The sequence below is a fragment of the Petaurus breviceps genome, unplaced genomic scaffold (genome assembly GCF_028583685.1).
Source record: "Petaurus breviceps papuanus isolate PSGF00001 unplaced genomic scaffold, PetGlider_PUasm1.0 186, whole genome shotgun sequence".
Lineage (NCBI taxonomy): Eukaryota > Metazoa > Chordata > Mammalia > Diprotodontia > Petauridae > Petaurus > Petaurus breviceps.
Genome location: NW_027185798.1, coordinates 46,123,516 through 46,132,399, shown reverse-complemented (window position 1 = coordinate 46,132,399; position 8,884 = coordinate 46,123,516).

Below are 8,884 nucleotides of genomic sequence, written 5' to 3'. Positions count from 1 at the left end.
AGAGAGAGAGAGAGAGAGAGAGAGAGAGAGAGAGAGAGAGAGAGAGATTGGGTTCAGTTTACTGGATGCAAGTGCCAATGCATTAGATGCGAAGATTTGATTCAGTTGATCCTGCTCAGGTTTTCACAATGAGGAAGTCAAACAGGCAGAACTAGAACCCAGATTTCCTTTGGCTCGCTCCAAGGCTGGTTCTCTAGTCACTTGCCCCACACAGCTTCTCAGGTGAAAACTAAAAATGGTAGACCATAATACTGTCCATGACTAAGAAGTATTAATTGACTTATGTGATAAAATACAAGCCAGATCAGTCAAATCAAGGTCCTTTGGCTGCACTAGATGTGGTCCATCGGCTCAAGGGAGATGTCATTCTTTCTGCATTCTGAGCCCTGTACCAAGGCTGAACAGGCTGTAATTTCCACTTCCTGAACAGCAGAGACCCAAGGATGTGCAGACAGTGCCACCTTGTGGCCTTTATTGAAAACTGCGGGGAAGAGAAGTGGAAAAAAACATAGGAAAGGACTAGTTAACTAGCATTTACATAGTTTACATACATTATCTCAGGACTCCCACACAAGATCCTCACAGACACACGATGAGGTATATGCTATTATTACCCTATTTTATATATCAGAAAACTGAGGCTGAGATAGGTTGTCATTAAAATAGAAATAATAGTAAATAACAAAGTGCTTTACAAATACTCATTGGAGTGTGGCACCAACCTTGTGAAATGAATAGGGTGGGAATAATTGTGCCCATTTTTACAAATAGAGGAACTACTGCTCAGAGGGTTTGTGACTTGGCCAGAGTCACACAGCTGATACATGTCAGAGACAGGATATGAAATTTAGGTCTTTCTGACTCCAAGTCTGACACCCCATCCAATATACAAAGCTGTGCTTTATTCCCCAATATTTTCTTACACAAAGTCTTCTCTCCATCCAAACTTGTCTATTTATTCTTCCCTGAACATGAATGTTTTCTGCCTTCCAGCCTCCCCTCAGAGAATTATCCCTACTTGGAATGTTTTCCCACTTTCTCTACATTTATAATTCTGTTCTACTCTTCCTTCAAATGCCATTTGAAGAGTAAACCTATCATCATAGGATTGTTTTTGATCCTCCCCTCCCCCAAACCTAGCACAGAACCTGGAACAGGGTTAGCACCCCTTCTCTCTTATGACACTGCCATCACTCTGGGGCAGGCCCTCATTATCTAAAACAGACTATTGCAGTATCCTGCTGGCGGGTCTGCCTGCTACAAATATCTCCCCACTTCAGTCCATTCTTCATTCAATCACAAAGTGATTTCCTTTAAGGAAAGGTCAGACCATGTCACAACACCCCCCCCCAATTCTAGTGGCTTCCTGTCACCTCCAGGATCAAACACAAAATCCTCTATTTGGCATTCAAAGTCCTTCAAAACCTGGCCCTTTTCCCATTTCCAGTCTTCTTACACCTTACACCCCCATCCTCTCTACCTAACCCCTCTCCTCAACATACTCTTTGATCCAGTGACATCGGCCTCTTTGCTGTTTCAGAACAAGATACTCCACCTTCTGACTGGGGATTTTCTCTGGCTGTACCCATCCCTGGCTTGCCCTTCCTCCTCATCTCTGCCTCCTCGCTTCTCTGGCTTCCTTCAAGATCCAGCTAAAATCCCACCTTTTACAATCCCTCTTGATTCTAGTGCCTTTTCTCTGTTGACTGTGTCTTATTTATTCTGTATATAGCTTATTGGTACATGATTGTATGTTGTGTGTTTGATTGTAAGCTCCTTGAAGGCAGGGACAGTCTTCTGCCATTCTTTAACTCCCCAGAGTTTAACACAGTGCCTGGAACAGTTGCATCCAACTCTTTATGATCCCATTTGGGGTTTTCTTGGCAAAGACACTGGAGTGGTTTTGCCATTTCCTTCTTCAGCTCATTTTACAGATGAGGAAACTGAAGCAAACAGGGTTAGGTGACTTTCCCAGAGTCACACAGCTAGTAAGTGTTTGAGGATGGATTTGAAATTAGGAAGAGGAGTCTTCCTGATGCCAGGTCTGGCAGTCTATCCACTGCACCCCCTAGCTGCCCAGTCTAAAAGTACAGTAGGTAATAAATGCTTATCAACTGACTCACTATTTGATAAATGTTTGTTGATTGATTGTAGAACATTAGAGATGGAAAAGCTTTAGCAATTATCTAATGCAAATCCCCTCATTTTATAGCCTGGAAAATCAAAGCCCAGGGAGGTCATGTGATTTGCTGAATGTCCCCGGCTTATTTATAGCAGAGCCAGGATCTTTCCTATGTCTAGACCTGAGCGGTTTCTATTTCTTCTGAACTCCTCTAGCCTGGGGTATGCTGGAGAAGGCGAGTCCAAGTTTCCAGTGTGATTCTTTACACCTTGGAAATCAGCAAACCTTACAGATCAGGGCTGGGTTCATTGCTTTGTTGATTGTCTAGACAAGAAAGTGATAGAGAAAATGCTAATGCTGAAGACTAAATGGTAAAAGTAAGCCATCTTCCCCAGAGAGATGATTGTTAAACATTTATCAGTACTGCCCCCCTTGCATTTAGCATTTATTGATGTAGAGGAAAGAGCATTGGAATTGGAGTCCTAAAACTTAAGTCCTTTACCCAGTAATTGGCTGACTAACACCGAGAAGGAAAGTGCTGAGTATCAGTTTCCTCACCTATAAGATGGGAACAACAATATTCCTATTATCTACTGAACCAGTTTATTTCAAGGGAAACACCATACAGACTAATGAGCTATTATTACATGAATTCTAGTGAGAAGAACTTCTTTCACTAATCCCTCTCTTGTCCCCAAGTACCTGATTGCTTCTTGTGGCAGAGAGAGCCTACATGATTTGCCAAGGGTCACAAAGCTTATAGGGCAGCTAGGTGGCGCCATAGTGGATAGTGCACTGGGCCTGGAGTCAGGAAGACTCATCTTCATGAGTTCAAATCTGGCCTCAGTCACTTACTAGCTTAACTCTGTTTGCTTCAGTTTCCTCATCTATAAAATGAGCTGGAGAAGGCAATGGCAAACCACTCCGGCATCTTTGTCAAGAAAATCCCAAATGAAGTCACAAAGAGTTGGACATAACTGGAAAATGACTGAACAACAACAGAAAGCCAATAAGTGTAAAGGCAAAACAGCTTCCTCACTCCCAAGATCAGAACTCTAGCCACAACACCACCTGCCTCTTAAACTGAATGACATTTATTTCATACTTACCATCTTGTATTGTTAGTTGTATTTTTGTGTATACATCCTTTCACCCATGCATCTCCTGAGTGTTGCACCATAATGAAATATTTTAAGATTCAGCAAAAGGCCTCCAATTTATAGGGAGGAATTATGGAAATATTCCTATGGGTAAGAACTGCACAAGGTAAGAAGAGATGGAAAAGCTGTCGTCTATACTGATTGGAGGGAAGGCCCATATGGACAAGATTATGAATATATTAAAGGCAAGTATTGAACTTCTTGCCACTTTATCAGTCAATAAAGGTTTGTTAACCTCCTGTCATGCCCTAGGCACTGTGCCAATCACTGGAGATGCAAAGAAAAGCAAAGGACAGTTCTGTCTCAAAGAGGTCATAGGTTAATGTTTGGATCTCAAGCACTCCATTGATTCATTCATTTGTTCACTGACTCATTCAACAAACATTTTAAAATTAAATTTGATTTTTTTCAATCAGCAAAAATCTCCCTTTGCTTCCTCTTACCCCTACCTCAAGTATTTTTTTTTGCATACTTGATAAAATTACTCAATTTAATAGAAATTTATTAAGTATCTATTACATGCAAGGCACTGGGTTAGATGTTGGTGAAACAAAGACAAAAATTAAAGAGTCTTTATCCTCAAAAACCTTACAATCTACAAGTAGGAAAATCCTATGTACTAATAATTATTAGTTTATCGGATTAATAATTTGTATGCATGGGCCGTATGGGGGATGAGATTAATATGCATATACCAAATATCTCTATTATTTATTATTTTCAAATCTCACACTTCCGTTGAAGTATATCTAAGTGTAGCATTTCTGTGTTTTTCTGGGTAAATGCCTTAAAACAGGAATTGAGAGGGGAGGGAAGAAAAAAAGGGTGGGAAATTTACATGGCAACTTTTTAATATATTTAAAAGTTGTACATAATAGATTTACAGTTTCATGTGCAGTTATCTTTGTAAAAATTATACTATGTTATGGAAATGCTTGTTTTATTTCATAAATTAAAAAATAAATTAATTTAAAAAAAACACAGGGGTGAAAGCCAAAAGAAAAACAAAATCCACTCCATTGGGAAGTGGGTGTGGTCAGCCAGGTTCAATTATACTTTTTCTCTACTCACCTGGCAGTTCCTACTCTCCAATCATTGCCTACAAATTGGATCCTACAGAGAGCTTTCTCTGCACATGAATTGGGATGGGGGAAAGGAGAGAGTGAAGTTGCATGTCCCAATAGTTCAGTTTTGTCAGAAATAGCAAAAATGATGCTCTAATTTATTTTTAACCTAAGAAAAAGGAAGGAAAGCCCCAGATCCAATTTAGTCCTGCCTTTTGGGAAATTTATCCAAAAATTACTAATAAATGAAACTCAATAAGATTTCCTCTGAATTTGGTTTAGCCCCAAGCTAGGAGAAAAGCTGGTACTTTTAGAGACCAGGGTTCAGACTCTGATCCTTTGTTCTCTCATTTGTTCAAAAAACAAGGCAACACACAGACCAAAAGTGATCAACTTAATCAGATTTATCTAGCTAGTGAAAAGAGATTCAAACTCTTTCAAAAGAAATTAGAAAAGTGACTTGGCTAAACAGGACAAGTTTGCACTCCTGAGCCAGAAAGGAAAGGGAGACCACACTGGATTTTATAGTGTAATCTCTAGTCTCCCCAAAAGAAAGTTAACAATCACTTACCCTCCCCTTCTGGCTATCAAAATGAGAGACCCTGGAGCTCCTGAATCTTTTGTAGCAATCTTCTTTTTTTTTTTTTTTAAAGCAATCGGGGTTAAGTAACTTGCTCAAGGTTACACAGCCAGCTATTTCTGGGTGTGGTACTGAGTATCTGAGCCCGGATTTGATCCAGGTCATCCCAACACTGGAGCCGGTGCTCTTACTCGCTGAGCCACCTGGCCGCCCCCTGTAGCAATCTTCTAAGCTGCTGCATCTCAGTGCCCAGCTCCCCAGTCTCTGGTCTTCCATTACAAATGTCATTCCATCTCCCTTGCTAACTTGTTTAACCATTGCTGCAGTAGCCAACCATATGTAAACAGCTGGGTATATCAATGATATATACCTAGCAGATGAAAGTAATCTGAACACAGCAGTGCTAGCAACTGAGAGGGGGATGGAAAAGTACAATAGAAATAGACAATGACAGACTTACCCAGTAGAACAGGGCTTAAGATTCCAGGTACCACAAGTGGATAGAGTTCTGAGTAAAATCTGAATTCAAATTGGACTTTGGCTACTTACTAGCTGTATGATCCTGGGCAAGTCACTCAACCTCTGCCTCAGTTTCCTGAACTGTAAAATGAAGATAATAATAGCACCTACCTCCCAGAGTTGTGGTAAGATACTTGTAAAGTACTGAGTACAGTGCCTCAGTTGTCCTTCATGCATTTAAGAAAGAGTGAATCTATAGGATGGGTTCTCTGGTCAGCAAAGGGTTCAGGGGTAAAATGGAGGAAGCAGCAAGGTAGGCCTAGGGAAGTGGAGTACTTGGGAGGGAGAAGGAAGCAAAGACTAACTTCCTTTGCCTCATAGTTCTTCCTGAAAGCAAAAGCACTATCCAGATGACAGGGTGGGGAACTTGTGGCCTCCAGGCTACATGTGGCCCTTCAGGTCCTCAAGTGAGGTACTTGACTGAATCCAAACTTCTGGACTCCAAATTTTGTCTGTAGCCCTCGTCCTGCTTCACCAAGAACACTGGCTGGTTGCTTTTCTTTTTACCCAGCAGATTGTGGTAGCCTGGGAAGCATTTCTTTGCTTTCAATCCTTTCTTAAATGCATGAGACACAATTAAGGCCTACAGAATACAGGGATTGGGAGATAATAATTTCTAGGTTCGTTTTTTGTATCATTGGGAGTCTAGGGAAACCTAGGGACCCCTTCTCTGTATGTTTGTCTTTCAATGTATGAAATAAAAGATATAGGATTACATAGAAAATGAATTATTTTGAGATAATTACCAAAATAACTTTTTTAAGTTCATGGACCCCAAGTTAAGAATTTTTATTCCAGAATGGTGTCAGACTCAAATAGAAAGGGAGCCTCTAAACTCTGAGGCCACATATTGATGTAGAAAACTACAAATTAGCATCATCTATATTTTATTGTATTTTAAAATTTATTTTGTTAAATATTTCCCAATTTCACTTTAAGCTGGTTCCAAGTGCACTAGGGGGTGCCATAGACAACAATGTGGCCAACAAGTCTCGTGTCCAATACTCTAGAAGATTTGGAATCCACCCCAGGCTTCAATCCTCAGCAGATTCCTTATGAATCTGACATCTTGCCAAGAAATCTTCCATCCTCAATCCTTTAGGGAGATCATGCTCCACCTCAAATATATTCTCTATAAAACCCCAAGAACTCTCTTTCCTGGTACGGTCAGAGACTTTGCAGGACCCTGGAAGAGATTTCTCTCCCACAGTGGCCACCCACCATCCCAAGTTAGCCTGAATGTAGAACTGAATCCTTTATTCCTGTCCTATCCCCAATAGCTAGTAACAATGGATCTCGGGGTGGCTAGGTGGCACAGTGAATAGATAACTGACCCTGGAATCAGGAGGACCTGAGTTCAAATCCGGCCTCAGACACTTAGCACTTACTAGCTGTGTGACCTTGGCCAAGTCACTTAATCCCAGTTGCCCTCCAAAAAAAAGGCAAAAAAAAACCCAACCAAAAAATGTATCTCCATATCCAGAGGCCTTAGGTCAACCTTGGGGGATACAGTTCAGGGATGAGTTCAGAGACAGCTTTTTTGATGTTGTAAGTTAATCCCCTTATGCCAAGTAAAGGCTTGCCAAGAGATTCTAGTGAAATAAGTGTGTTTGTGTGTGTGTGTGTGTGTGTTTATCTGTGTCTGTGTGTCTGTGTGTTTTGGGGAGGAAGGAGATTTTGTGGTTTATCTTATGCCCTCAATGGCCCAATAGAGTGATTTTTCACAATCCTCATCACTAGAGACTAGAGGATGAATAGGAATAGGTTTTTGGTTTTTTTTATTTTTTTTTTGGAGGGCAATTGGGGTTAAGTGACTTGCCAAAGGTCACACGGCTAATTTTTGTGTTAAGTGTCTGAGGCTGGATTTGAACTCAGGTCCTCCTGACTCCAGGGCTGGTGCTCTATTCACTGCGCCACATAGCCACCCCAGAATAGGAATAGTTTTACTATTTACTGGGGATAAGGAATTAAATAATCCAGCCCTGTCATAGATTGAGAAAGCCCTGCTTGGGGCTGGAGAATAGGGCCAGGCACATGGCAGACTGAATGCCTGCCCTAATGATGCCATGGCTCCATGGGACCCTTCTCTGGCCAAGCTGTGCCTGAATCCAGCTTCAAGCCAGCCAAGGTAATTCCCAATGTCAGCCCTTCAGGGGCTCCCACTATGCATGTTCTGCTGGTTCACAGAGATTTAAAGAGAGCCAGGAAGGGCATTCTCCTGAATGCAGAAAGAGTGGGAGATGTGATTTGAAGGGCAGCAGCAAGCATTACTGTCTCAGTCAAGGTGGGAGAGGAAGAACACAGCATTTGGGGCCGTCAATGACTTGACCAGTGATGTTGGACAAGTCACTCCATGTTCTAGGCCTCATTTTCCTCATCTATATAATTAATGGGTTAGATGAGATTATCTCCTGGGTCCCGCTTGGCATTAAAATTTTATAATCTTTGATCTATGACCGATGACCCTGAAATCAACAAAGCTGGAGGATGGAGGAACATAGTCTGAAATATAAGATAATGGAGGTGAAAGCACTTTGAAAAACTCTAAGTAAGACATTCATAAGAACATGTGGAAAGATCTGTGAGACCTTCAGGGGGTTGTTCCTGAGGTCTCTTGTTTTCTCTGGCAAGGACAGTGCCCTTTGGACTGGAAAGGACAGAGCAGAAATGACTAATAGAGAGTTCATACCCAAGATAAATAAAAAGCTGTTAAGAGAGCACTTAGCTGCCCTTGATAAGTTCAAGTTACTAGGCCAAACCTCTGGTATTGAAAGAAATGATTGATAAGCCACTGTCAGCGACATTTGAAAGACTGGGCATGACAGAATTAGAAAAGGGCAAATGTCCCAGCTTTCAAAAAAGAAAGGAACAGGGAATCTATAAACTATAATTCACTGAGCCCAACTTTGTTTCCTGGCAAAATTATAGAATATATTATTAAAGGAATCACAAAGCCCCAATATGGCTTCATTGAGACTTAGGTCATGCTAGATTCAATTTATTTACTTTTTTTTAGTTACTAAACTTGTAGAAGAGGAGAATTCTGTAATTATAACTTGCCTAGATTTTAGCAAAACATTTAATGAAGTCTCTAATGCTAGTCCTATGGAAAGTATAGAGAGCTAGAGGCTAGGTAATAGCAGAATTGAATGGATTTACAGCTTGATGGATGGTTGGGCTCAAATAGTCAATAGTTCAATGCCACCAGCAAAGGTGGTCTTCAGTAGTGTGTTGCAGGGACCTGTACTTGGCCCTGTGCTATTAAACATATTGATCGAATACTTGTATAAAGAGATTGACGGCATGCTTATCAAACTCGCAGATGACAGAAGACTAGGAGGAACTGTGAACGCCATTGATGTCAGCATCAATGTGGCACCGTTCTCTCTTGGTTTCTCTCCTATGTGCCTTGGTCCTCAGCTTCCTTTGGTGGATCATC